The sequence below is a fragment of the Microtus ochrogaster genome, unplaced genomic scaffold, assembly GCF_000317375.1.
Source record: "Microtus ochrogaster isolate Prairie Vole_2 unplaced genomic scaffold, MicOch1.0 UNK148, whole genome shotgun sequence".
Taxonomy (NCBI): Eukaryota; Metazoa; Chordata; class Mammalia; order Rodentia; family Cricetidae; genus Microtus; species Microtus ochrogaster.
Genome location: NW_004949246.1, coordinates 131376 through 138553, shown reverse-complemented (window position 1 = coordinate 138553; position 7178 = coordinate 131376).

Here is a 7178-nt window from a genome sequence, read left to right as displayed (position 1 = left end):
TCCAAATTAATATTTAAATCTTATTTCTCATTATAACATAGATAAATGTATTGTTGGACGTTTTCTAATGACTTTTGGAACTTTACTGCTATATTAGCTTAGTATGTTAGCTTATACAGGAGATGACCTTTAGCTTCTCTCTCCCTCTCTCCCTCCTTCCCTCCCTCTCTCTCATTTTTTCTTTGTTTCTCTTTCTCTCTTCCTTCTATTGATAATAGATTTTTCCTTCCCATAATATAACTTGATTATAGTTTCACTTTTTTCTATTCCTTCTCCCCCTTTCACTCCTGTATAGATCCATTCCCTTTCTGTCTCTTGTTATAACATAAACAGGCATCTAAGGGATTACAATATAAGATAAATAAAAAATAATGCATCAGAATTGAACAATACAAATGGAAAGAACAGAGTCCAAGGGAAGGTACAAGAATCAGAGAGCCACTCATTGGAACACTCAGGAATCTGCTGCAGGAGGATGTGATGATGATTGAGCAAGGTATTGATATATGAGCATAACAGAATGTCATTAGGATTCATTTTATTGCTACCTTTTACTTTTGTGTTTGTTTTTTTGTTGAGAACAGTAGTATTTGGTTTTACCCTAGGTCCCTGAGCTATCTAGTCTCAGGTTCTAGACCATCCAAGTAATGTCAGGTGTGGTTTCCAACTCGGGAAGTGGGCCTTAAGTCAAATCAGATTATTTGTTGATTATTCTGACAAGCTTCGTGCCACCATAGAGAACGGAGAAACAGCATTGTAGATAAAGGTTTTGTGGTTGGGTTGGTGTTTATGTTTGATAGCATGCAGAGTACCTTACTGTACTAAAGACTCTAGAATTTAGGGGTGAAGGCTCTATGTCTGCACCAGCTTGACCTCTTCATACTCAGTGAGTTGAGTAGGGGCCTTGCTGGCAGTTTGTGGAGAGCCATCTATAGTCATGGCAACAGCCTGGGTTGCTTGGGGATTCCTATGGGAACCCTTTAGTCGACAACTCAGTTAGATACAACCCAGCCCTGGTACTGGAAACTTCATTTAGTGACAAGAGATGTCCAGTTAGGGATTTGTCTCCCCATCTGAGGAAACTGCCTGACTCCATTTTGAAGGCAGGAGCCATTATGCTGTATTGTTTAAAATGTTTCCATTTACTGTAAGAGCTAAGTTACTGTTTTAAAGGCTGTTTCCTGGAGCCTGACCTGTCCCAGTCCATGACCTTGACTTGTTTTTGAGAACACCGTAACCCTCTCTGATCTTCCATAATCAGAAGGTGACCACATTGTGTTTTTTTATTTTTTTGAGAATTTTGAGAGTTTTCTGTACTTCTTAATTGCTGTTTTGTATCTCTTCTGGAATCCTGCTTTGCAACTACTCATGATTTTACTCCTTAAAAGGGGCCCAAGAAATGGACTGTTCTCTTTAACCTGATTTAGGAGACACTCACTAGCCAGTTCTTGGGTACACCCCAACAAAAATCAAGCTTGCTTCAAATTTAACTCAACATTGTGGTAGTGGTCTTATTCTTGCCTGGTAGGATTAACACTATTTGATGATTTCATTTAGATCAATTTCATATATGTATATATTTTAGGAATCTTCTATTGTATTAGGTTTCCACACTACCCCTCAAATGGTCCTTAATTTTAACTGTCTCTCCCCATATTTCCTCCCTGGTCCTACTCTCTCTCCCCACTACTCTTTTTCCAGCCCCCTCATTCATCCATAACTATCTATTCTATTTTCTCTTTCTAACAATATCTATCTGTATCCCACCCCATCCCTTACTCTATACCTAACCTCTGTGTTTCTACAGTAGTAACTTAGCTATCATTGACTTAAGAGCTAATATACACATGTAAGTTAGCACATACCATGTTTACCTTTCTGTGTCTGGGTTACCTCACTCAGGATGATTTTTTTTCTAGTTCCACCCATTTACCTGAGAATTTTATTATTTTTAACATCTCAGTAATACTCCCTTATGCAAATGTACCAATTTTCTTTATTCTTTCTTCTGTTGAAGGATATCAATGTTGTTTCCAGTTTCTGGACATCATGAATAAAGCAGCAACAAACATGGCTGAGTCAGTATCACTGTGGTAGGGTGGAGCATTTTTTGAGTATATGCTCAAGAATGATATAGCTGGATCTTGAGGGTAATCAATTCCCACCTTCCTGAGGAACCACCACACTGATGCCCATAGTAGCTGTAAAAGTTTGCACTCCCACAAGCAATGGACAAGTGTTTCCCTAAATCCACATCCTCAATAACACGAGGGGTTATAAGCTTGCTTAAACTGATTGTCTGATGTTGATTTAGCTTTAGTAAGTGATATGTATCTAAAAAATGTTTTATTTCTTTAAATTTCCAATGTTGTGGAGTACAGGTTTGTGAAGTATGACCTAATGATTTTCTCAGTGTCATTATGTCTCCTTTTCATTTTTAATTTTATTAATTTACATATTCTTTCTCTACATTTTAAATTCAGTTGGATAAGGGTTTGTTGCTCTTATTGACTTTCTTAATGAACCAAACTTTTTTTCATTGATTTTTTTTGTTGTTTCTATTCTATTAATTTTAGTCTCCAGTTTGGTTATTTCTTGTCATTTACTCCTTTGGGTATGACTGCTTCCTTTTGTTCTAGAGATTTGAGTAATACTATAAAGTTACTGAAATCTCTCCACGTATTCTATTTCCATTTTCTTTTAAATATAGGTACTTAGTGCTATGAATTTGTCTTTTACAACTGCCATCATTGTGTCCTATAAGTTTGGTTATGCTGTGTATTCATTGTCATCCAATTCTATGAAGTCTGAATTTCTTTACTTCTGTCTTGACCCATTTCTCATTCAGTAGTGAGGTTTACAGTTCCCATGAGTTTGTCAGCCTTCTGTTGGTGTTACTAATATTCAGCTTTCATCCCTGGTGACTGGGTATGATGCAGGGTGCAATTTCAGTTTTCTTATAGCTACTGAGACTTACATTGTGTACAAGTATGTAGTCAATTTCGGAGAAAGTTCTATGAGATGCAGATAAAAAGATATATTCGTTTGTGTTTGAATGAAATGTTCTGTAGATGTCTGTTAGGTTCCTTTGGTTTATAACTTCTGTTTGCTCCAGCATTTCTCTGTTAAGTTTTTGTCTGAGTGACCCGACTACTGGTGAGAGTGAGATACTGAGGTCTTTACACTACCAGTTTGTGAATGTCAATATGTGGTTTAAGCTGTAGCAGTGTTACTTTTACAAACTAGGGCACCATTGGCTTGGCACATAAATATTAAATTTCAAACGTTCTCTTGGTGAATTTTTACTTTGATGAGTATGTAGTATCCTTCCCTATCTCTTCTGATTAGTTTTGGATTGAAGTCTATTTTGTCAGATATTAAAATGTCTACACCAGCTTTGTTGCGGGAGGTCCTTCCGCTCCTCCAGCCTATATTTTTTCCCCTTTTTATAAATAGTACCCTATTAATCATAATTCCAAACTGCTGTGGCATCGTTTGTGACTTACGTCTACACAGCTTGCTTCTTAGGACCATCTGTTTGGAATTGTTTTTTTATCCTTTTGCCCTGAGGTAATGTCTCTTATTGATGTTAAAGTGTGTTTCTTAGAAGCAGTAGAAGGATGGATCCTGTTTTCACATCCATTTTGTTAGTCTGTATCTTTTTATTGAGGAATTGAGACTGTTGAAATAAGGCACCCGGCTGCCTGCACGGCTAGCTTTATACCCGAAATAATTACACGGAAACTGTATTCTTTTAAACACTGCCTGGCCCCAATAGTTCCAACCTCTTATTGGCTAGCTCTTACATATTGATCTAACCCATTTCTATTAATCTGTGTAGCCCACAAGCCGGCTTACCAGGAATGATCTTAACCTGCATCTGCCTGGAGTGTGGGAACCATGGCGACTCACTGACTCAACTTCTTTCTCCCAGCATCCTGTTCTGTTTCCTCCGCCTATCTAAGGGTTGGCCTATGAAATGGGCCTAGGCAGTTTCTTTATTAATAAGAAATCATTCCCACATCATGAGACCATTGATATTAAGAGATATCAATGAGCAGTGTTTGTTTATTCCCATTATTTTGTTGCTGTTGTGGTGGTGGTATTTTATATGTATGTTTCTCCTCTTTTGATCACCTATCTGAGATTACTTATTTTCTGCATTATCTTGTATGTAATTAACCTCTCTAGACTGGGATTTTCCTTCTAGTGCTTTCTGTAGGGCCAGGTTTGTGTAAATAGATATTGCTTAAACTTGACTTTAACATGGAATATCTTCTTTTCTCCATTTATTGTATTTTAACGTTTTGCTGGTTATAGTTGCCTGGGTTGGCATCTGTGGTCTGTTAGAATCTGTAAAACATCTGTTCAGGCCCTTCTGGCTTCTTGAGTCTCCATTGAGAAGTCAGGTGTAAATCTAATAGGTCTGACTTTGTATGTTAGTTGTTCTTTTTCCCTTGCAGCTTTTAATATTCTTTCTTGTTCTGTACAGTTAATATTTTGATTATTATGTTCCAAGGGGATCTTTTTTTTTCTATTCCAGTCTATTTAGTGCTCTGTGTGCTTCTTGTACTTTGGTAGGCATCTCCTTCTTTAGTTAGGGACATTTTCTTCTATGATTTTGTTGAAAACATTTCTGTGCCTTTGACCTGGGTCTCTTCTCCTTCCTTTATTCCTATTATTCTTAGATTTGGTCTTTTCATGATATTTCAGATTTTCTAGATGTTTTGGTCCGGGAGTTTTTTTAGGTTTAGAATTTTCTTTGACTAATGTGTCCATTCTTCTATCATGTCTTCAGTGCCTGAGATTCTCTCTTTCATCTCTTATAGTCTACAGGTGGGGTTTATGTCCAAGGTTTCCTCTTTGAGTTTCTAAGTTTTTCATTTCCAGATTCTATCACTTGAACTGTTTTACTCATTTTCTTTTCATGTTTGATTTTTCAAATATTTCTTTAATGGATTTATTCACTTCCTTTGTCGGGACCTCTATCATATTTATAAAGGCCATTTTAAGGTACTTCACTTGTGCTTTAGTCATGTTGCAGTACTCAGAGAGTCTGCCATGGTAGGGTCTTTGGGCTGTAGTGGCGACATATTGTCCTAGCTGTTATTGTTCACAATTTTTTGTGGTGGCATTTAGGCATCTGGGTTTAGGAAGATTGAAATCCTAGGTGCTGATGTTGGATTTTGTCTGTTTTGGGTGAGTGTCTTATTCCTTGGTTTCTGTTGCCCTCTCTGCTTGTTAGGAGGCTATGATGACTGTGTGTTTCCTGTTAGAATTTTGATAGGTGTGGGCACTGGGTTTCCAGGCCAGATGCATTTCTAAGGTTGGGAGCTAACTTGTAGGAATGGGAATAGCCTAGGAGGAGGGTGCTGAGGTCCACATAGGGGTGGAAATCAGGGTGTTCCACCAGGATCTGCTTAGTCCCTTGGGAATGGGGGCAGAGATTGAGAAGAGGGCGCAGCAGATCTGCTACAGAGCCTTGGAGTAGTGGAAGGAGAGGGAAAGGAAGAGCTGCAGTTAATCTTCCAGCTGGCTGGAGTGACCTGCCGCTTCTCAGTGGGAGCCTGCTGGGGTAGGGGCCTGGATAAAGCAATGAGTGGGAGGAGGAGAAGTTAGAAGAGGAAGATCTGTGTGGTCCACTGGTGATGGGTACAGAGGAGGAAGGGAGGCCACAGGATGTGGTCTACACCGGAAATGAGCCTGGGGGCTTGGTTTTGGAGGAACTGAGGGAGAGTTGAAGAGCTGCAGTTCCCTACCTGCATCCCCCCCCCCACTGAAGTGGCTGCCGATTGATAAACTTTTTACAAAGAGAAAATTAATAACAAACCAAAAACATGGCTATGAACATACAAAATGCAGCACATCGAATAATAGGGGAAAACAGACAGAGTTATGCTTCACAGTAAACTGTTCCGAAAGTTCTCCAGCCAGCACACGGAGGAGTCAGATGCATTACAGAGATAAGCAGGTGGGCAGTAGAGGGAGCCGCTCCAGGGTCACTCAGCAGAATCATGGAGAGCTCCGAGAGCCAGCCACGGAGAGAGTCCCAGAGTGTAACCCGGAGACCATGGCATAGTGAATGAGGGTTCTGCCACCAAAGGTGAGAGTGCATCTTGTAAGACAGCTTCTGACAGGCCAGTCCTGCTCCTTATATCCGATAGCACACACCGAGCCACTCTAGATGAGGCTGGATTCTCACAGCAGTTTCTAAGTAAGCAGATACTCTCTCTCTCTATCCCTCCCTCTCACTCCTCCCTGGAGCTTTCATGTTCCCCTCATAGTGATTGTGCATGTTATGGTTTAAATATGAAATAGCCTTCCAAAAGTCTCCTTTTGAAGGTTCGGCCCCCAGCTGGTGGTGCCCCTGAACTACAAGAGTGCTAACTTAATGGGTTGATCCGTGGAAGAGTTCAGACTGGATGGGCCCTTAGGAAATGAGGCCTGATTGAAAGGAGGAAGTCCAACTGTGACTCAGAAGGGTAGGTGTACCTTGTTGTTAACCCTTTTCTATCTGGCCCCTGCTTCCTATCGTTCCATGTGCAGCTCTGTCCCATGTTGCCCATTCAGCATGAGCTCATCAATGGATCAACCCATTGGATAAAGTTAGGGCTCTCATGATTTATTACAGTAATAAAAAAACTAATGTATCACATGTGATGAAGTAGGGGAGTGTTTAGCAGATATCTGAGAGAACATTGATCTTCATCTTAGTATTATCTAATCCCAAATTAGAATATGTATTAATGTTCTAATGGAGAAATAGGCACATTCATCTTAGGCATTGCGCAGCCTTTGCACATCTATATTACCTTCCATTACAGAGAACTAGGGTTAAGAATATTAACAGGCAAGTTATTTTTAAAGTACTAGAAAATATTTATAAAAAATTAAAGGCTCACTACTCCATTCCAATATTTGGGAAGTGAAAGTTCCAGGTTGTCCTCAGCTACATACAAAGTTCAAGGTCAGCCTGGGCTACATGACATCTGAAAAAATACTTAAAAACTTTTTAATTATATTTTCTAAAATAAAAAAAAAATCAGCTCGGGCCTGATCTTCTGCGCCAGGAGACCTAGCTTTGGGGTGAGTTTCTGGCCCCGCGGCGCCAGCCTGGGACGGGGAGCTCAGAGGTTCCTTGGCCCCCCAGCCTTCTTGGGCAGAACCCTCCCCACTTC